Genomic DNA, 23,460 nt, shown 5'->3' on the forward strand with positions numbered 1-23,460 from the left:
TGACAAAAGTTTTTACAAGAAGCTGACTGTATTTGGGGTTATGAATATGCAATGACTCTCATTAGTATTGAAGCTCCAGAGCAGGGGCTGACATCCCCCGCCACTTTGAGTTGCTGCAGAATCGGCTAATGAATTGTCTTGCTCTTTCACACACACAGTCTGCTGTTGTGGCTCCTAAGTTCCAAGGGGAGTTGCCCAGTTTGTGAAATTGACTGCAGAAATTAATTGTCAAGAACTACTCTTGATTTTGTGAAATAATGTTTAGACAGTGCTTAGATTGTCACAACAGAAAAGTGCTGAACTTTGCATACGATAATACCATGAATAGGAAAATTTAGAAAGGGATATGAGAATGTATACATGTTCTTATATACACCACTGTGTATAGATACGTTTCCTTCCTGGATCATTGTACAGTAAGTGTATCTATATATAGGTGAAATCAAATCCATAGAAAGCTGACATTCTTTTGGTTTGTCTGTTATCCTTCCAAATAGAACAAACAGATGATAGAAAATTTCCAAAATGAATAGGGTTGAAATACAAAGCTATTCCATCAACTCTTTACCATATTCTTTCTTTCTTTTTTATTCCTGGGCCTCTGCCAAACATTTTGCAGCTCATACACATACCATCTTTCATGAATAAGTTACTGATAAGGATATGTTTCTAGCCACTGATTAAGATATCTGAGTTGATTTGTGGTGTGTAAGAAGATGCAAAAGTGCGCAGAAACCATTTAGAACGGGTCCTTTTCAATAGCATAAATTAAATGTTTTTCCACACCCCTCCTCCCTCGAAATTTCCTTTCAAGTAACAGGGAATTTCTGTGGCTTGCCACAGATTGTAAAGAATGGATTGAATTGAAATGGATAATATATGCTAAAAGGTAAGGGATATGTTGTAAGCTGTGCAAATAAGGCGACAAAGAGTAAGTCCTTACATTAGGTGCTTGCTCTACAGTCACTTATTTGATCTGCATTGCAGATCCTTTGCAAGGAAGTAGGTATGTTATTTTTTGTAGAGCTTTTAGAAGGTAGTATTATTATAATGTTTGTTTGACATATTGTTGGAAACAAGAAAAAACTAAAGCCCAAGAACATACATGTAGAAGAGTACCAAGTATGAGTATAGCTTAAAATAAATGCAGTCTGACAAAAGTGGCTCAAGTATCATACATCAAACACTTGTTACCTCTCTGGCCTTAGTGACTGCACATGACTAAGAACAAATCAGTGATAAAATCTCAAGAAAGATGAAACCAGGCTGGACCTTTGCAAAGACCATCAGTCATTCTACAAAGCTGTAATATTATTTGTTCAAGTAATCCTTGGCTTTCCATTTACTGGATGTAAAATATACCCTTTATCTAGACCAAAGCTATCACGGGACATTTTTTTCTTTTTCTTTTTTTAATTGGATACATCTTAGAACCAATGAGATCTGATTATATAAGAATGAACTGAATTATTCAGTTGCATTCATAAATGTGCATTCTCGTACTTCACGATCAGCATAGGTCTTAAAAACTTCGTGTTTAAATTTTTTTAATGTTTATTTTTGAGAGAGAGAGTGAGAGAGCACACACGTGTGTGCATGAGTTGGGGACGGGCAGAGAGAGCACCGAGCTGTCTCTGTCAGCATAGAACCTGACCTGGGGCTCGAACTCATGAACCGCAAGATCATGACCTGAGCTGAAGTCGGATGCTTCAGTCGGACTGAGCCACCGAGGTACCCCCAAAAACTTTGTGTTTTAAGGTATCTGTATAATCAGAAGTAAAAGACTTTTATAATCACAAGAATTTTATTATTTAGGCCATTTTCCTAGGTATCCAAACACTTTTCATCACAAGGCAAGGTTTACCTTGGTACATTAAAATAATCAAATTCTACATCCAACTCATACAGAATATGCTAAGATTTTAAAATATAAAAGTGGAAACAGATCAGCTGAAATAATTATATCTAAGCATAAAGTATTCAAATTTAATGGAAATATTGACCAATATCTGTTACTTTGAATATGAGAATCATAAGTGAAATAGTTTTAATTGCATCTATGGTGGTTTTGATTTGGCTCTATAATTAACATCTGCATTCTAGACTTTGTGATGCTGTGAACACATTATTTATGGAAGGTTTGTCCAAATATAATCTGGTGCTTGTTGCTTTTATCAAATGTTGAATGAAATAAAATGCAAAAACTTGTGCTTCTGAGAGTTGTGCTGACAATCATTTATTGTACCTCCTTTTATAAACACAACCACAGTACAATTGTAGCAGCAGGCAAAGCAGTGTATTAGGTAGTTTCGATTCATGCCTGCAGTAGGATTTGAGTCATCGTTAAGAATGAAATCTTGCCATTTGCAATGACATGGATGGAGCTAGAGTGTATTATGCTAAGTGAAATAAGTCAGTCAGAGAAAGACAAATACCATGTTTTCACTCATATGTGGAGTTTAAGAAACAAAACAGATGAACATGGGGAAGGGGAAAAAAGAGGTGGAACAAACCATAAGAGACTCTTAACTATAGAGAACAAACTGAGGGTTGATGGAGGTGAGTGTGGGCTAATTGGGTGATGGGCATTAAGGAGGGCACTTGTGGTGAACACTGGGTGTAACATATATAAGTGATGAATCACTAAATTCTACTTCTAAAACCAATTATTACCCTCTATGTTAACTAGAGTTTAAATAGAAACTTGAAACAAACCCACAAGAGAACAGCAAAAATACATAAGAATTTAGGCAATCATTTGATTCATAGTTTTGTGAATTGCACCAAGAATTGGAGTATTCTATATCAGACCAAGCACCAGGAAATTAAAGATGCATGCTTCCTCCAGCTTATCCTCCCCATACCTTCCTCCCTCCCACACATATATTCACTTCACAGTGGGGAGGGGGGAGAATGAGAGAGGTGTTCAGCCTTTGATGAGCTTCCCTAAAATTTTGCCTGCAGAAGCTATTTTAATTTGAACATTTATGTAATTTTGAACATATATGTAAGCTTTGTGCTTTGTGGTTTCATATTACTTTATTTTTGATTTACATGTGGATGAGGGCACCACAGTTTTTCAGTCTCAAAGGTTTCTAGAGGTCTTGATCTGAAACTGGATGTACCAGTGAATTTATCATCAGCAAATACTTATACATTTTCTTGCCAGTTATAAATGAACATTTGTTGAGTCCAGTCAGGGTGCTGGGAGTGGGGAGAAGTGGATTAAGAAAACACAGAAAGTAGAATCCTGGGTGCCAGGAAGTTTATGGTATAGCTGATATGAAAGATTTCAGGGAAAATGATGGAGATTCTTTTACAGGGCTAGGTATCAATGAATGTAGATTGATTTAGTGAACAGTAACTATATAAGTGTTTCAGAGCTGCCTTTGAGATGTGAGAACATCCTCAGGAGGGTTAACTGTAGAGACATCTTACAAGAGTCAAGTTTCTACTTGGATTTTGGAAGTTTAAAGATTTTATTAGAATATATTAAATTTGCCTTTACTTTGAAAGAGGACTTCAGTGTATCTAAAACTCACTTTATATTGGTTTCAATGGTACCATTTCCTTTAGAAGTGATATAATTTGAAGTTTAGAATCCTGTGTTTGTAATTTGCTTTTCATTTTTCTCACTTAAAAAATTGTATCCTTGGGGGGAAACTTGTTTACCATAACTACTCCTTTTAAATGTAAAAACTAAAAGAGTCCTTTAATATGCATTAAAGGATTAGGATAACATCATTTTGAACAACCTCTTTTCTTCCTTTGCTTTTCCCCCAGTAGTATTACATAAGTAAATGTATAAAGGTTGATTCCATATTGATGCCCAGCAAAAAAGATATTCCTAAGTCCTGTATCACCAGAGATAGTTATTGCATTCCTTGGGGAGGGGGAGCTTTTATTCCCTGATTGGGTACCCTGCAAAGTGATATAATGAATTACTAGCCATAGTTCTGGCTCTCAGTAACATTGTGAAATTATTTACTTAATACCCCTTATTTACTTTCACACTCCTCTTACCTTAACTCTCCCACTCTCCTTAGATGTTAATGAAAAAGTCTAGAGGCTACCCCCTCCCACGTGATTTGCTTTTCTTATAGGAGACCCTGGGGTTTGATGTGTGCTAGGTGTATGGCAGGCACTGTGCTAGATGCTTTACATAATTTATTGCAGTACAGATAACTCTGGATATAAAAAAGTGGTGCAGAGAAATGTAATAAATAGGATATACAAGTGGCTAGATTTTCAGTCCTAGTGTTTCAGACTCCAAAGCCTATGTTGTTTGCACTATAGCAGAACATTTTAAGACCTAGAATAATCTATGCTGAAAGTTCAGGTTTTGTGCTGGTCACAAAGGAAAAGTGCCTCTGGCTGGGAGCATTGCCCTGGTGCCCTTCAAATTAGATGAGGTGGATCTAATTAGTCCTACTAACTTGTAAGTTCAGTTTTATATAGTTGCACCTTAAGTTGTTTAGATGTAGGCTTATTTGAGGGAGATCTTAATCTTTGTTTTGATTTTATTCAATTAAATTCAATTTAGTGAACACTTATTGAATGCCTGTTCTTTGCCAGTCACTATGCTAGATGCTGGTGGTACAAAGACTATTTAGGGAGACATTATACCATTATAATACAATTTGTCAAATGCTATAATAGAGGCATATGCAAGGGATCATGGGAGCATAGGAGGGAATAATTAATTTGAGGAAAGATATCCATAAATGGTGTATTTGACCAGAGCCTTCAAGGTCAAGAAATAAAAATTTACCAAAAGGACAGAAAGAGGTTGATAATTTATTTCAGGTGATGGGAACAGCCTGTGCACATGTGTGAATATGCCAGATATGCTTGGGGTATGACAAGAGTGGTAGATTGAATGATGGCCACGAATTCTTCCCTTTCCTGCATCTGACTCCTGGCAAAATGATATTGAAGATTCTTCCATTAAGAAGTAGAGTATGTTTCCCCATTACCGAATTTGGTTGACCATGTGACTTGCCTTGGTCAATGGATGTTAGCAAATATGAAAACATGTCGAGACTTAAGAAGTGCTTATGCATAGGGATACTGTGATTGGAATCTGGAGACCATACTGTGATTGAGCCCAGGTTATCTTGCTAGAGGATAAAGTGGCCACCTGAAGGAAACAGTCTCTGGCTGACAGTCTGCTAACCACTAGAGATGTGAGTGAGATCATCTTGGACCATCTAGCTGATCCACCATTTGACCACAGCCACATGGGAGAGTCCAGGGGAAATCTCTTGTCAGCCCAGACAGAATGACCCAGCTTATTTGCACAATTATGAACTAAATAAAATATTGTATTAGCAACTAGGTTTGGAGTGTTTTGGTGTGCAGCAAAGCTGATACACAGAGGGTCTGAATAGAGTTCAGAGAATGTGGGAAGAGACAGTGACTGATGATGAAGAGGACCTGTAACATCTGTAACATCATGTTGAGAAGTTTAGATCTATTTTATAGGACCACACTTCCTAAACTTCACTGATTAATGTACCACTTTTATGTATTTAAAAATATCTATCTACTACCTAAACTAGGTTTTCATTTAAGTTTTTTAAGTTTATTTATTTTTTAAGTTTATTTCTTTTGAGAGAGAGAGAAACTCTCTTGCAGGTGGGGGAGGGGCAGAGAGCAAGGTAGACACAGAATCCCAAGCAGGCTGCGCCACTGTCCCTGCAGCCCTGCAGTGCCTCCCTCACAGACTGTGAGATCATGACCTGAGCTGAGCTCAAGAGTCAGATGTTTAACCAAATGAGCCACCAAAGTGCCCCAAATTGTCTGATTTTTATACCAAAATTATTTTAAAAGCAAAATTAATATTAAAACCGCAGTTTGATATGTTACTTCTACTTTCCTAAAACTTTAAATATTTAAAATGTCTGTGTGCCATCAAAAATCATCTTCTGTATTGTGAGCACTGCATTCTAGGATTTCCTGCTTTAGTCAGTATGAATCAGGAGCGTGTGGAGAATAATTTGAAGTAGGGAGGCTGTGTTTGGGAGGAGTGGGGAGGCTACTGCAGAGGTCCAGGTAGGATATGGTACATGGTTAGACAGACGTAAGATGTGTTCTGAAAGTGAAAGGACTTGGTGACAGATTTGATGTATGTGGGGTGAGAATGGGGATTGTAAGTTATCCACTGAATGTATACTATTCAGAAAGGGAAGAGAGATAAGAAGGAAATAGATATGATGTTGCACAAAGTCTGAGTTAGTAAATCATTAGAAAACAGAGGTCCATGAGGCATTTGTATATGTGGGTCTGAACTTAAAAAGTTACTTTTGAAATCGTCAGCATGTAAGTGATAGGTAGTTGAAGTCACAGAAGTAGATGAGATCAAGAGGAAGAGTTTAGTACAGAAATCTTCAGCCTTTTTTAAATTCCTAAATTCTTAAGGCATATGATTTATCCCAGAAATAGTGAGTTCACTAGAAACCATTCACTAGAAGTAGTGAGTGGTTCGTATGGGTAAAGATTCTCAAATAGGGGTAGAAAATATCGTGTAGCTGGAAAAAAATGAAAAACAATCTCCAGGTGATTTTGATCCACTACCCTTTGCCCCTTGTTGATTTAGAGTAAAAGGAGGATGCTGCTGAGGAAGAAGACAGAATGGTCTGAGAGATAAACCTTTTCAAGAGGGACAGGACTTTTATTGAGGGAACTTTAAGATGAAGGGCTAAGCCATGGTACTAAATTCAGCAGAGAAATCCAGTAGTACGCGGATTATTTTTTAATCAGAACTGGCTCACCAAAGTAAAGTACTTGGGATATAAAAGGAGGATAGTAAATGTTTAGTGAATGATTTATATAGAGCTGTTTTATGTTTGAAACACTCCATGAGCCTTAAATAGTCAAGTCAGACAGGATTTGTAATTATACTGTTTTGGGCTCTAAAGTCAGTGTGGATTTAAATTTTGTTTCTCTGTCCATGGTCATCATCTTAGAAGAGTTCTCACTTGGGCACCATAGTCCTGATCTTAGTACAAAGCAATATCTGAGCCTGTTTTCAGGAGATAATGAGAGTCAACATCTTTGTTATGGCCGCTTCACGCATAGGCCTCCTAACCTTTGCCACACATGTTTCCCAGGAGTAAGTTATTTGCCTTATGATGATTTGAGTTGATGGGATGAATATCTGTGACTGCCAAAACTAGAATGTCATTAGCCTATGTGGTTCTCAGGTAGTTTTCAGAGTCATAGCAACTTTTAAAATTATTGTTATTATTTTTTAAATGACATACATTTCTGCCAGGCTTTCCCTGCCCCTCAGGAAAGGCCCCAGATCAGGGCAGTTTCCTCAGACTGTGGTTTGGTGCCTGTGCATCCTGCTTAGAGCATGCTCAGCAGCACACACTGGTTTGACATCTGGCAGTCACGACTCCTGTGAGATTGGCTTCCCCGCAAACGTGCCCTGAAAGCATCCCTGCTGTGCCCCTTCTGTCCAAGTGTAAACACATCACAGGAAATGAACAAATAAAGGCCCAACTTTTCTGGAAGGAATCAGGATCTCCTTACCCAGCTGGAACCCTGGGGCTTGGTGTCCAGCTTCAGGAAATTTGACCGGCCATTTGGGTAGAGGCTGTTGTCATGTGGCATCTTTGTCCCTTTCTCCTTCTGAATTCCCATGTGCTGTCCATACCCTCTGTTCTAAGTCTTTCAGCTGAGGAAGATTGCTTCAGGACCTTTAAAATGGGAAATAAGGGTTGTCTTTCATTGTAGATTCATTAGTGCAGCTGGATTTAGTTATTTACAGTTGTAAATTTGGCATTGCATTTGGTGAGGTAGGGGACTCATTTAAAATTAATTGAAGCACTCTAAAGCTAAATCTACAAATAATTAAATATTCACTTCCACTTATTTTCATATGAAGATAAAAATATGAAAATGATTAAAGTAGGTACATAACAAGGAAGTTAAGATATCAGTTTAAAGGAAGAAAGCCTTTTCACTTTTCCCTTGCTGTCTTCCCTGTTTTATTCTTTCGCTCCAGCCTCATGAATGCATTTTAAGGGAAAATACACACACTCTCTGTGCTTTCTATCTGCCAACGACCACAAATATCAGCTCAGCTCCTCTTTCAGAACCACTTCAAGGAAACACAGACTTGAAAACTCTCCGCCATGGTTTTGTCTGAACTGGCTGCCATTCTGCAGCACACACTGGATCCAGTTGCTGGAGTGGGGGAACCTGAGACGTGAGCGAGCTAGCAAGAGTGAACACTGCACTGAGGGAGTCAAGTGGGCCTGCGTGAAAGGATGTAGGTGAGCCAGAAGCTAATAGGGAAAATAGGGGTCGTCACTAATTTTGACACAGGGAAATCTTCTGCGTGCCAGGGTATTTGAATATTTGGCAAACAGCTGGCTGGGTCTGGGAGAGTGCCTCTTGATTTGCCTCGTCAGATGTTCAAAGATAAAATGAGGCAGCCGGCGCGCCAGCACATAGCTCATAGCCTTGCAGTCAGTTTTGAATTTAGATTTGAATTGTGATATCAATGTCATGGTGGCACATGCTTAGAGTAAGTACTTACATAGAATAATTGAAAGATTCAGTGTGAAGCTTCTGAAAGCCATAATTTAAAGTCCCAGAAGCCTCCATATTACTTTCACCATTAAAATTTAAAGTGACAGAAGCCCAATTATGTATGGTTATTTTCTTAAATAAAATCATATTTCTAACCCAAGTGAAAGATTCATTGCTGCCCACTAATCTCTGTCAGGAGAACCAATCTCAGTTGCATTCAGTATCGGCAGCAAAGATGGTTCCCTTTATCCTAGGGACCATGAAGTGACACCAGAGAAGCAGAACTGGAAGCCGTCTGTGGAGGAGCTGGATTTGAGGAGGCTGATATGCACTATGATCACCCTTATGGATCCTTTCAGATGCCAGCTTCCATACTTAATGCAGTATAACTTTAATAGCAGTTAAGAAACCCAAGTAGGAGCTGTAGCACACAGTTTGCAAAACCTGAATGACGTCAAAAACTGTTAAGAGGGGGCAGCTGGTTGTAAAGCTAAATCTCATAGAGGAATGGAGACCTGGAGTATAACTTTAAAACCTGGTAAAGAATATAACTTTGGGGGCTATTGAAAGATATGAAGTTTTCCCCTCTTTTATGAATTCACAGAAATCGATTTACCAGAAGCCTGTTTACCCAAAGACTCAGTTTGCCAGAAAGATATCTATGGCCATCCACACCATGGCATGAAAATAGATCAGTAGGAATATAGCAATATTTCCAGTGCAGAGATTTTAGTTTCTATCAGTTACAAGTATGGAGCCAGACTTTTAGACTATGAATCTTTCCACCAATTTCTTTGGCTTGTTTGATTTTACTTTATACTGTGTTGTGATTTGGGGAATATGGTTGTAATGGTAGCCAGAATTGTGATGAAAAATTGCACAAAGATAGTCAAGCTTAAACCACTGTTATTTATGAGAAACTTTATTCCTTAGGGTTCCCAGGGACAAAGGAGCATGTGAATCAACTAATATTATGATGCACAATGTTGAATGATATCATGAATATATGTACATCAATACTAATCTAAGCAATGTCTTATAAATAATACATCACAGTATCTCAAAAGTTTCACAGTATGATAAAACATTTACAAGCACGTCTTGATTCTGCTAAGTTTTGTTACGACTTTAGCACAACCAGCCCTGTGGCAGTTTGCAAGTTCAATTTTTGTTGCCTGGTGTTAGCTTTAGATTCTTTCTACCCATGTACAGAACTGGTACCATGCTGTGAACTCAACTTCCCTTCCTTCATCTCTGCCTCAAAATCACTGTGGCTTTTCCTGTTCCTTCCCTTTTATTCATGTCTCAGTAAGAGGCATTCACCTTCACTTGTGTCCATGATTCTGTCACTGTGCTTAGACTCTTATACCTTTCCACATTTGACATTTTGTTGGCCTCTTCCTTCAAAACAAAACAAAAAATCCTTCCCTAGATTCCCTACTCTGTTTTCTTTCTTTATTCTTGACTTCTTTCTTGCCTTTGCTTTCTCGCCGTTCACTCTTTAACCTGTTGTAGTCTAGATTTAGCCACCATAGGTACTACTCTCTCAAAGACTACTGTCCCTCTAAGGCACAGTGACTTACCTAATTGGTAAAGTTGGAGTGAATAACAGGTCCAGCTTAGCCTCTTGCCACTCTCCTTCTACTTGAGAAGGGCCTGCTTCCCAGGAGCCTACATTCTCCCAGAGGATGGGAGCCTACCCCAGCCCAGCACTGTGGAGATGGATTAATTCTGTAGTTAAGACAACTAGGCTTTGCTTTGGATTCTGTGTCTTCCTCTTTCTCTGCCCTCCCCTGCTCATGCGCTCTCTGTCTCTCTCAAAAATAAACATTAAAATTAAAAAAAAAAAAAAAAAAGACAACTGGGCTTATTTGGCCTTTATCTCCTCTACCCTGGTCTGAGTTTGTAACAATGGTTATATTCTCATCTATTTTATTTTTGTGTTACTTCTTAACTTGTTCACAACCCGTGAGAAGAAGGGAGTCTCAATTTGGGGGAGGGAATTGCTTAGAAACCTAAATAAATGAAATAGTATGTAGAAGTAGGAAGTTTGTTTTCTTTCCCAGTCTCATTTTCCAGAACCTTGGCTTCTCTGTCTCTCTGTCTCTCTCTGAACCTTTGAGGACAGCAAAAATGTTGCTGTCTGTAAGCCAAGAAGCAGACCCTTACCAAGGACTGATTCTGTTGGCACCTTGATCTTGGACTTCCCAGCTTTTACATTTGTGAGAAATATGTCTGTTGTTTCAGTCACCCAGTCCATCATAGTTTGTTATAGCAGCCCCACCTGAGAAGTTCTTCCTGATTTTTCTATGCATGTGCAAATGTTTGTATAAGTTTATAATAGAAGTATTTTTACCTGAATATCACATAACAGAAATATACATAGCCATATGTTTATACTTGTATCTCTCTAAAACATATATTTCTATTTCATGTAATCTCTTTACATATACATTTATTTATATACATACACAGTTGCATTTTTTCCAATTTTGTTCTACACCTTCCTCTTTTTGCTAACACATTTTTATATCAGTAAATAGAGACCTGTATTATTATTTTTAGTGGCTACACAGTGTTCTGTGGTTTAAATGGCCTTTAATAAACCATTCTTCAACTGCTGGCCATTTAAATCCTTTCATACTTTTGAGATTATAAATAGTACTTCAGTGAACATGGTACTGTTTTTATTTTTGTGAACTCGTGCTATTATTTCTGTAGGAAATATTTCTAGAGATAGAATTCCTGGGTATTTCATAAGATTTAACTGATTAGTAATGATCAGACACTCAAGTTGGGAAGAATTCTGAGAGAACTTGGAGTTTATCCCACACTTCCAGGAAGGATTTTTTTTCTCACTCTGACTTTGAAAAGTACAGAGAATGAGACTCCATATTCTTTCCAATAATGCCTTTCAGGGACTTGAAATTGAAATTGAAATAGACTGTCAAAGAAATAATGCTAATTTAGCCAAGAGAGTAGAAAGTGAAAGACTGAATCCTAAGGTAGTACTTTGGTAAGCCTGTTTTGATAGAGGATTATCAGAACCATGGCAGTCTCAGATATTTGGATTAATTTACATTCATATGGTAGGAAGTTTGTACTTTTATGCTTCCTGTAGTGTAGCAATGGGACGTTAAATCACTCTTGGTGTTCAAGACTGCACACGTATCCCTCAAGATCGCTCAGCACACTGGTCTGCTTTAGCCTTGACTATCACCAGTAAGCACATGGACCTGTTGAGTCCAACCAAACTACAAATGATCTTAAATCTGATTCCACTACCTACCTCACAATGCATCAGGCTTTAAAGAATAGTTGGGCTGTCTTTCATCTGAATTGCTTTGCTTCTGTCCCAAGGCTATTTCTTTTGCACAGAGGCATGTGACAGCTCATTTACAAACTGACCTAAAGAAAAGGAAACAAACAAACAAAACCAGATTCAACTGGAGAGAGTTGTGGATTCTGCCTGCTTCAGGTACCCCCCTCCAAAGCGGATAGATTTGTTGGGAATCTTTGCAATACTGTGATGACCCTAAGGAGGAAAATTCTGTATATTAAGGACTTGGCTGTCAGAGCAGACATATGCTTGACTGTCACAACTTGTACATTTTTTTTCCCATTAAGGGTGCACATGGGGGCGCCTGGGTGGCTTAGTCGGTTAAGTGTCCGGCTTTCGCTTAGGTCATGATCTCGCGGTTCGTGGGTTCGAGCCCCGCGTCGGGCTCTGTGCTGACTGCCAGCTCAGAGCCTGGAGCCTGTTTCAGTCTGTGACTCCCTCTCTGGCCCTCCCCTGCTCACGCTGTCTCTCTCTCTCCTAGAAATAAATAAAAAACATTAAAAAAAAAAAAAAACTTAAAAAAAAAAGGGTGCACATGGACGCATGTTTTCATTAGAAACATGTGCAGTGTGGGTAGCAAAGATGACCATGCTAAACACCCAGGAATTTTCACATAATGTGCACATTTATACAACACTACAGAAAGATTAGGGCAGCCTGGCTGTGTTAGATCATTTCCCTGCTCACCAAAGATGTTTGAAATGGACTTTTAATTATTATTGCCGATTTGCTATAGCTGTATTCCTTAATATGAACACTGATTAGGATTAATTTTCTTTAATTGATGAATAGAGCATTTAAAATTGAGTTGAACGTGTTGTTACATGTTGGCATATGTATGTACTGTACTGTTATACTGGCATATGAGGTATGACTTTTTGCTGTAATAAAAATTACAGACACTTATCTATTTTAGTTTTAAGGTCGCTGTTCTTTCTTCACCTTTGTGTGGCTTTTTACATTTGTTAATGGAGATAGAGCAGGGCTAAGTGACTATTAAACTCTTTTCTATATACAGTAAAACCCATTAACTCAGACCTCACTAAATCTGGAATTTATGATAATGAGAGAGGACTGGGTTAAAGTTTACTTTTGCATTGTCTCTGAACAAATCTTTGCTGAGCTAATAAATAGTATAATACAATTAAAGGGGGAATGGGACTATTGTTTTATAAAGCAACCTTTTCAGGCACTCTAAAGAAGTAATACAAGAGGTAATGAGGTAGTGTGGTAAAAAGGCATAGTGCAGTAGAAGCCACTTTCTATCCATGTGACTTTGGGCAAATTACTTAGGTTCTCTGAGTACCTTTTCCCTCACCAGTAAAATGGAGATAGTTTACCTAACTTATGGGGCTGTTGTGAGGGTTAGATTTAATGTATATAGGAAGTGTCTGGTGTGAAGTACATACTTCATAAATTGCAGGTAATTACTACCTACCTGAAATAATTGGTGAGCTAGTTTTAAACACTTCTCATTTTTTCACTGAAGCAGCATTCCACACGTTAGAGTTTTGTTATCTTGAAATACTGCTTTACCATTATTACTGATGGAAGGAAATCCCCAGCAGTTTGATGTGGTGGTAAAGAACATGAGCTTTGGAGCCAGACAAACTTAGGTTTGAAAGTACTTCTGTAACTCATTAGCTTCATGGCTTTAGGCAAGTTACTTAATATCTCTCTGGTTTTATTTTCTAATTTGTAAAAATGGGATGATAGTACCTGCTCCAGGACTTTTATGAGGACTCAATGAGATAGTGCATGTAAAGTGTTCAGCCTACTGAGTTTCACGTAGTAAACTCTCAAAACATCAGCTGTTGCTATTATCATGATCTTTTTGACAACCATCCATTCTTTTGACTTTTTATTAATTCAGGCTCATTTTCTTCAATTAACCTAATTAATGAATTTCACTTTTGATACAATCTCCATTCTAAATGTGGATTTTAAATATAAAAGTAAAAAATTATAGAGAGGCAAAATGGCTATAAATAGGGTGAAGGAGGAAAGAATAATATTTTAGAAGTGGAAGCTTAGACTTAAATTATGGAATAGTCAATTTTGTGCATAATCTTTGTGTCCTTTTTGAAAGGTCTTTATATTAGAAAGAAGTAGGACTCTGTGTGTGTGTGTATATGTGCAGTAGAGAGTATGGACTGGTCACCAGCTCCTGTCATTCATTGGAGACAGAAGCAGTTAAGTCCATGTTCAGTTTAATTTTCATCTTGCTTTCCTTGTATGTTTCATAGGTTGTATGGATGAGAAATGTAAGTACTATAATGTCCTGCATAGAGACTGTAATCTATCCTCCCCTTAATGACAGGCTTACGCAGTTTATCAGAATCCATCACCTCAACAGATCAGACTGAATTACTTCGATGACTGGCAAATGGGTGGCACTCATGGTGAAATGAAAGCAGCTAGGTGTGTGTGTGTTTATTAAGTGCTCTTCAATAGGAAAAAAAAAAGTGTTTTACTGAAAACTCTCTTGTCCATGCTATTTTTGCAGAAGCGAGAAGTGCCCATCTTTCTTTGGGAAAACAGAAGAATGCTTTTTCTTCAGATTCTGAAATACTGAAATACAAATTCACAACCATAAACATGTTATAAAAATCAGGTTCCCCCCCCCCCCACATCATATACATGCACAGTGGAACCTTATAATAAAAATTAGAATCAATAATGCTAGGGCTCTGTGCCTTTGAATTTCCAGGAATGCCCAATTTAAGCAGATAATTTTTAAAAGTAAAGCCAGTTCATTAAGTTGACAACCAATGGTTTAACATATAAGAACTTTCATAAAAGTAAATTCAGAAGTCAGAAAAAACCTTCTGTAAGACCATGTTTATTAAGATTTGGGTCAGAAAAAGTGATCACTCTAATGTACACCATGTTGATTAGTTCCATTATTCAGATCTTTATTGGAAGTACCTAATGGTTCATTGTTAAGGTATGGCATTATGTGTCTAGATTTGGCATATCAATAAGAACAGCAATAATAATTAATTTTTATTGGATTCTTACTATTTGCAGACACAGTGCTAGAAACTGGAGCTATAATGGGAAGCTAAGAAAAAAAAAAAAGACACAGTCTCATGTTGTTAACAACCTGTGAAGTAGGTATAGACACAAACAAGTTCATAAGATGTAAATTATTTGTCCATGTTTTGATAGTGGCAGAGCTAGAATTACAGTGCTGTATTTGCTACAGCAGCCTAACTTATGCTTTGGTTGAGAGACTCCAGAATACAGTGGCTTAAACAAGCTAGAAAGAGCTCTCTGACATGGCAGAGATGCCATATCAGCTTTGGACTCCTTATAATGTCAAATAAGGGAGAAATAAACTTCTATCTTACTACTCATTATCCCTGGGTGTTGGCTTCATTCACATGTCTGAAAATGCATGATAATTCTTTAAAAATTTTTTAAGTTTATTTATTTTGAGAGAGACAGAGAGAGCGAGCGAGGAAGAGGCAGAGAGAGTTGGGGAGAGAGCCTGATGTGGGGTTTGAACTCATGAATGATATCATGACCTGAGCTGAAACCAACGGTTGGACATTTAGCCAACTAAGCCACCCAGGTGCTCCATAATCATTCTTTTTAAAGGCATTTCCTAGATGTTGCACTTCTAACTTCTACTCACATCCTATTAGTTATACTTATCTGTCAGTAAGGTCTGAAAATATATTTTGTGGCCATGTACTTCTCAAAATTCAGGGATTCTAGTAATGAATGTAAAAGGAAAGAATGGATATTAGAGGACAGTTGACATTCTCTGCCTCATATGCTACTTACAGACATTGTTTCAAAATGAAATTTTTACCACAGACTTAGACGAGTAACAAATGATCTCATGACTTTGGGATATCCATTATCCATTTCTTTTCAAGTAGTATATCAAAGTTATGTGTGTGTGTGTGTGTGTGTGTGTGTGTGTGTGTGTGTGTGTGTGCATGATACGGTGCATGTATGATATACTTAAATATATTATGTGAGACATTTTGAATATTACATGATTTTTACAGTGGACTCTGGTCATCTGCGATTACTAATTCAAAATTTCACAAGAGTCCCTCCAACCCGCCCAATTCCCAAACCTAATGTGGTCTCTGATGAACTCACTGTCCGTATGGAGCTGCTTGGAAATATTGTGTCTTACACACAGAGAGAACTCCATGGTCCTTTCTCCTGGGTCCAACTCCTTAGGTCCTACTTTACCAGTGGCTAAGAGAAAAACAAAAAATGAAAGATAAAAATTAAGTTAGAGCTGGTCCAATTAGTCTCCCTAGGCCTTATCTGGAGGAAGTGCTACTGGGGAGCATCTCCCAAGTGAAAGGCAGTTCTAGACCCGTTTTGCCTCATTGGCCATGTGGAAGTAGAGGGAAGCAATCTGAAGAGAGTGAGAATCCCAAGAGATGAACTCCAGAGAGGCCACAGCCTACAGAAGTTGCAACTTCAACTTTTTTCTGCTTATACCTAAAGCTTCACCCCCTACTACGAGGCTTGCTTGAGTCCAGTAATTTGATTCAGTCCCTTGCCTCTTTTCCTCCATGGGGATGAGGCTGGGGAGTGGAGTAAGGGTGGAGAAAGGGTGGAAGTGGAACTTTGCTTTCCTTCTAGAGGTCAACATCAAGTACTTTGAGGGCACCATAACAAATATAGGACATGGCCTTTATCCTACTTTTCAAAGAATTAATTGTATGGGAGCTAATGGATATAAAAAATTTAGTGAAAACCAAGTACTTGAACTGTGTGGTATTGATTATTCCAGAAGAATCCAGATAAGGGATAAGTCAGTGTGGATTGTTTCTTGGGGAAGGCTTTTTAGATCATGTCACAAGTGAGATGCCAAAGGATGAAAGGAACTAATTAAGAAGGGAGAAAAGATGGGGTTAACAAAGATACATAATGAGCTTAGAGGTCACTGAACCTGTGTGCCTGCAGCAGAGACTTCATTTTGGAGACCAGGGAACGAAGTAGAATATTAAAGTAAGATGCTTCAAAATTCAGACGGGTTAAGCTATAGGTGGTCAGGTAAGATTTGTTTTTAAACTAAGTTAATGTTAACCCCTTTTAAGTTTTTATGGAAAGAAGGGAGGATAAATTAGTAAATTACTGATTAATTGAATGAATCAATAAATATAAAGACATTGTAGATATTATGAAAACTAGCCTCTTAAATAGAATTTGTGTACACTGAGAAGACAGGGTTCCTATTCAGGATCTCAGCAACTTAGGTTACCAGGAAACAAGAGAAGTCAAGAGTAGGTTTATCAGGGACTGAAGCCTTGCTACATTAGGGTTAGCCAGCAGTCCAGTCCTCATGAACAAGAGTAAATGATGATCTTGGAGCTGGTTCAGGAAAGAAACCGAGGAGATTCGATTCAGCAGGATACTTTGTTAACTAGAATGTAGACAGCAGGTGAGATTGAGTCAGGAATGGTGGTGTCATGGCAGTGGGCAATCTAATCGAAACTGGATCCCAGCTAGCAGTGGGAGTTCTGGAATAAAATCTGGGTAAGTGTAGTATCATGGTCCTAGTCAAGTAGATTTAAATTCAGGGCAGGGCACAAAGTATGGAAGGAAAAAGGTAAGCTAGTCAGGGCAAAAGCCATCTCCGAAGATTAGGCCAACATGTCTGGAGTTAGCAGGGAAATGGACAAATGATGAAGCCATGTAGAGTAAGCTCAGTGCAATTCAGTGCACTTGTGGCCAAGGATGGAATACTGTTCCTGCTATCTGGTGGGCTGAGGTTGCTTCTCTTTTTCCTTCATGATGAGGATGGGTTGAAGGTCACAGCTGGGCTGAGCCTCTTTAATAGAGACTTCAGGGGACTTAGCTGAGACAGATCGTGGAGCGAATGGCTGCAGTGGAGGCTCAGTGGAGGTCACGTCACTTGGAAGGAATTGAGACTGCAGCAGAGGAGATGGAGGCAGAGCTAGGAGCCTGTCATATTCCAGGCTGAGGAGAAGAGGTCTTGACAAGGGTAGGGTGAATTTAGACTTCAGAAGAAAAGGGCACTGCAAAAGACACATCAAATTAAGAAGAGGTTTCAGTGACAAGTTTAATATAATGGATAGAGAAGGAAAAACCTAACATGATTCCAGGCTGATTTTAAATGGTCATGTAGTATGACACTTTTGTTCACGAGCTGAAGGATATTTTAAGTACACCACTTTTGGCCTGTTTTTAAAAAACCCCAGTGAAGTAAATTAGTGAATAAATGTGTTAAGACTAAGCTTACTTGTGTGTTTGTTGGCTCTATGTCTCAACTTCAGTGGGTCTGCTGTGGAACATCTCAGAGAGAAATGGCCCTTGAGTGTGTGAAAATAAATAGGAATGTTTCTTGCAAAGATGGTTTTCTTTCCTGTTCTAAGAGAGTGTTAGTAACATACATGTGCCTGGGTATGACTGAAAAGTCTATGGTGGGGTTCACCTGTGTCTGTCTGTGTTGCTCTCATGGGGCCTTGGCTGCTGGAGGTGATGTTTGAAGTGTTTATACTTACCTCTTTTACTTACCTGGTTAATGCAGAGCCTTTGCTGAATAGAGTGTTCCTTCTCAGGCAGGTTGCTTCACAGCAGGGCGCTGTCTGCAGCTGTTGTTTCCCAGCCATCTGCTTTGGTGCCACTTGATGGGACACAGGCATGGACCAAAATTGACTGTTTATGAAGGGATAGGGCTTGGAACCTCAGAGGGGTTTATTCCTGTTTATGGAGGCAAGGGAAGAAAACACAGATTCCTTACTTGGATAGGGACATTTTGTTTTCAAAATGTATAGATATGTGGTGTTTCTGATTTTATTAGGCTTGGATCTGCACCTGGGATGGCATGGATTTTAAAGTCATAATTTAAGGTAAGGAAAGATAACTTCAAAGAGCATTATCACCATAAAAGGTCTTGGTTGCATTTATGAAAGTTTGAGCTATATAATTTTAGTGATCAGCAAAAGACCAACGGTTGTACTTCTGAAGAGTTGCTCTTAGAAAGCCTTGGATTAATCATTTGTTTCCATTTTGTTCACAGATGTACTGTCTGTAGGACAGGGGTAGACTGAATACCTGCTTCACTGAATACCTGCTTGACATCACCTTTCACATTTTCTTATTGGAAAGACAGCCGTTGGAGGATCATCTTGTTACCATCAGCAAAAATGCAAACAAATCAAGACATTAAGAATGCCACAGTGGCCAGCAGTTAATGATGCAAGTGTTACACAAGCTTCAGCCAAGTTTTCAAGACAGTGTGCCTCACTAGCCATAAATCAGGAGAGATTGAACCTATCCTTTTTGTCTCAGCTGTTCCTTAAATCAATGCAACCCCTCCAAATTAATGTGAATTGAAACATGCATTGTCTTTTCAGCTTAACTGAGTACTTACTATGTGTGAATCACTGCACAAAGTAGGGGAGAGAAGATGAGGGAGACAGGAAGGATGTGTTTCCTGCCTTCAATGGATTTATGATTACTTTTGGCTCTTAATTAAGTGTGTCCCTAAGATAGAAAACAAATGAATGGAAAAGTGTATTCTGCAAGTATTTTAAATCCCTTTAATAAAACAGAAAACAAACAAAACAGTCAATGTGGGCAACTCAGGACATCTTCCATTTTTTTGGACTTTCAATAGGTAGGATTTATTTCATTGATTTTATAAATATTTAGTAGATGTTAGAGATACTAACACATTATAGTTGGAGTTAATTGAATTAAATTCTTTTTTTTAACTGTCAGGTGTAGATTATCTGTTGGAAAAGTATATTGTGTTTGTACATTTCTTGCAGAGTGGGTAGGTGAATTACGCCTGTTGTCTTTGTAGACCTCTACCATCTGTGCCCCAGGGGCCTGACATTCTGAGTAAGTTATTGGCTTGAGGAAGGGGAAGATTTGGCTCAAATTTGGGAAAGCTCATGGACCCAAGATAGGACAGGGAAGGAGCAAAACAGACCTAGGCAATGACTCTGTAGGAAAATTTGGCTGTTTTAGTATTCATTGTGTTATCCTCTATATTCCAAAATTAATGTATAGTTTTTTCAAATACTTATTTCTAATCTGGGAATAAGTCATGATTTTTCCAATGTTAAGACAGTAATATGACTGTAGACACTTGACATTTTATGTATGTAACACATTTTAGTATGTACGAACCAATAGTAGACACGTCTTTGTCTTCAGCAGTGTCCATCTGAATTGAAAATGTGCCAGCTTTTTTAAAAAAAAATCATTATCAACAGACTTCTTAATTAAGCTGCCAATACATACTGCCAATAGCACTATGTGCCATTTGAGAAATGAATCATGTGAGTGCTGTTTCTCTCTTACTGAAAAAAACAATGATGCTCCATAGAAAATAGATTTAAAGTGTTCTTTGAATAGGAAATTACATTGCTCCCTAAAGAATTTGATGAGAATTCTCATACCTTCCTTTTTTACTTAATTTCCAAAAACTTTTATTTGCTCTTCAGTAAGGAATAGTTCTAATTTGACCCATAACTTTAGTTATATGATTCATCCTTAGGAGGAAGAATTGTCCAGCCCCCAAACTCCTGATGGTGATACTGGATGTTTGTTAATCCGAGTTACAAAACTATATTGTATGAAATTGTAGATATTTATTTCCTATTCTGGGAAATTTTTTGGAGGGACCATGTCTGTGTTCCTGGAACCTAGCACAGTACCTGGTGCATAGTAAGTACATGTTGAGTAAAGATTTGGTGCTTAAAAGTGTAAAGTAGCTTTTTTTCTGTGGTTCTTAAAGCTCTATAAAAAGACAGAGGGGTCTTGCTAACAGAGTAGCACCTTCATTGGTTTGTACTTTACACTCAATCTAGTTAGAATAAGTCTAAAATCAACTGGATTCTTCATATATGGTCTAGTCCACTGGACTTCTTCATGAATGTCTTGGATTCATCAGTTCAACCCTGTGAATTGTACGAACATCCACTCTGCTTGCTCAGGCCCTTGGCCAGCTCAAGATGGGTGGGCCTTTGGAGTGGCTGTTGTCCTTCCCCTCCTCTGGCTTGTACCCTAGTAAAAGAGCAAGCACTCTACTCACTGGGTATTCACGACATGCCAGGCACTGAGCGAAGTGTTTTCACACATGTTCTCTCACTTAATCATCTCATTTAAACCTTACAGCAACCATTTGAAGTAGGTATTATCTACTGCAGAGATATGTATATATCTTGCTTAAGTCATGGGGATCTAAATCCAGATCTCTTAGATTCTAAAGCCTGAACTATTAACCTCTCCCCTCTGCTGCATCCCAGGAGAAATTCCCAGTGCCTGGTAGTGTGGGGGCAGATCAAATCTGGACGTCGTCCAGATTCATTTCATTTAGTATCGCAAACAGCAAACTGTCTAACAGATAAAACCCAGCAAATCACAGTTGTTTTGAGAATGGGGGAGGGCAGAGCAATTGGGAGAAAGCAAAGTTGGAAACAAACCAATCTGAGTCAAACCTTTAGCCTTTATCTCATAATGCCTTTTTTTGAAAAACTTTCTTTTTTTCTTAACGCAGCCTGACACCATGTGATAAATCAAAGCCTGACGTAATTGACCCAGAATTGATCCCCAAATGTCTTCTGGGGGAACATGCTTTAACTCTGGTTGTTGATTCTGAGGAATAATTGCCACCCTAGTAAGGTAATTACATATGCCATTGTTTATACACATAATAGGCTCAGAATGCATATTCTGCACAGAGGGAAAGAGAATCCTGCTTGCACATTAGGGGTGTGTACTATGTATTTTGTCAGAATGCCACAAATAGCATTTGAACTGCTCCTCGTTACCGCTTATTTCCCTGACGTGTATGTGCACACGTGTGCGTGTAAGGGTGAGGTTAGGAGTGAGGAAGGAGATGGGCCATGGAAGGCTGTTTGTTGAGTCGGGTGGCAGTGATTTGCTTTTCCTTAATTTTTTAGTGTATCCAAACATCTTCTGGATCTGATTCATTTAGCTTGGTCTGGTAAAAGGACTGTTTTTTTCCTGTTTGGCATGTGCTTATTAATGAGTTCTCATATTTCTTTCCATCAAAGGCTGTTTACTTTGTGGAAATATAAAGTGAGAATCATTCTCCACAACATCCTCCTAAATGCCCTGGTTTTGACCACCCCTTTAAGTACACCAAACAGTCAGCTAAAATGGTAGCTAGTGCCTTTCCTTTCACTTGCTTTCTGGTAAAATGTAAATGGGATTTAAACCACAAATGACCAATTAAAGCACTTCATGCCTTTTTCCTTTAGCCATAAGACCGTAGTTATCCTAAGTAAATATAACAAATAGGCTATTTTGTGGTAGTCTAACCCTAGCACCATGTAGATATATTTTTAAATCAAAGCCTTAAAAAACCCCCAAATGTCATGACTTTTGGTAGTACTGCACAATGAAAGAAATACATATGTATTCCAGTATGGAACTGAGCATTGTTTGAGGCCAAAGCAATTCATCCTGGGCTATTCTCTGCTGCAGTGTCCAGCAAATTGCATGACCTGCTTGTTAGAGTTGACAATAGTGTTTTACCCAACAAAGGCCTCCGCACAGCTCTGAGCAGCAGTGGAATGTCAGAATGAGCACATTTCACACACAGATGTGCAGCCATAATAGCATCTAAGAAGATGCATGTGGCAGGGAGCTAAGGGTGGGGGTTGGGTGCTTGGAGTAGGTGGTGTGTGAGTGGGTAGGTTGGGGGGTCAGTGAGAGAAGGAGGCCAACAGTTAGCAGTAGGGACATGGCCCCACTGACCACATTTAATCAGCCCTCTGTAAACAATTCAACATTTTCATTGTTCTCTAAAAACTAATAAAGAGCAACAAGCACTTTTCATTCATCTTGAAGTAATTTCTGTCAGGTTGGAGCCCCTCGTGGCCTCCAGCTTGTGCAATGCTAGCTGTGTGATACAACAACTATTGCAATTTATTTTACAAACTCTGGTCATTCACATGTCAGTTAGTGTTCACCAAGCCGGCATCTGAAATTGTGCAGTTAACGAGTTTTACAACATTTCTATCAAGAGAAACTGTTTAGCATAACTGACTCTTAAGGAGTTATTATACCTCTAAAAATCCATTTTAAGGGGCATTATTTAAATAAAATAGAAAAACGGTTCACTGCCTTTTAAAGGGGCTACAAAAAAAGTCCATCAGCTCCAGTGCAGTAATCCTCAGCTTAAAGCACTCTTGAGAGTACTTCTGGGAATTGTCAGCATAATGAAATGTTTTGTGAAATGTCCAGATAGATTCCTCTACTCAACAATTTTACTGCACCATATTTATTTTCCTTCCAGTTTTTAAAGAAGTGAATTACTTTTTGAGAGGATGACTCTATGTTGTGTAGATTAACTGAGCACATTATTACCCAGGTTGTAGCAGAAGTGATGGTTCTGTTTGCGGTGTTATCTACGTGCAGCTGCAGATAGGGGCAAAGAAGTGAAAGGCAGCTTTCCCTTCTTAGTGCTTTAGCTCCAGAAGGGTTAAATCACCATGAGGCTTAAAGATTGTTGTATTATCCTCAGGCTGCATTTCCTCAGACTTTTAGACAACTTTGGAACAAACTAGCACCAGTAGACACTTTATTTAAACTTA

General features: G+C 38.5%; 1 long non-coding RNA gene across 6 annotated transcripts in view; it reads left to right on the plus strand.

The window, feature by feature from the left end:
* LOC144224378 (uncharacterized) overlaps positions 1 to 20,587 on the plus strand; it is a 134,157-nt gene extending 113,570 nt beyond the window's left edge. For 5 of the 6 annotated variants that reach the window (XR_013333032.1, XR_013333031.1, XR_013333036.1 and 2 more), the window contains one exon: positions 18,906 to 20,587. This is a non-coding gene — a long non-coding RNA (uncharacterized LOC144224378). Of the gene's footprint in view, positions 1 to 18,686; positions 18,736 to 18,905 lie in introns of all 6 variants that reach the window. The other variant, XR_013333035.1, reaches the window with a different exon arrangement.
* The last annotated feature ends 2,873 nt before the right edge of the window (positions 20,588 to 23,460 follow it).

This window comes from Crocuta crocuta, unplaced genomic scaffold (assembly GCF_008692635.1).
Source record: "Crocuta crocuta isolate KB4526 unplaced genomic scaffold, BGI_CrCroc_1.0 scaffold42, whole genome shotgun sequence".
Classification (NCBI taxonomy): Eukaryota; Metazoa; Chordata; class Mammalia; order Carnivora; family Hyaenidae; genus Crocuta; species Crocuta crocuta.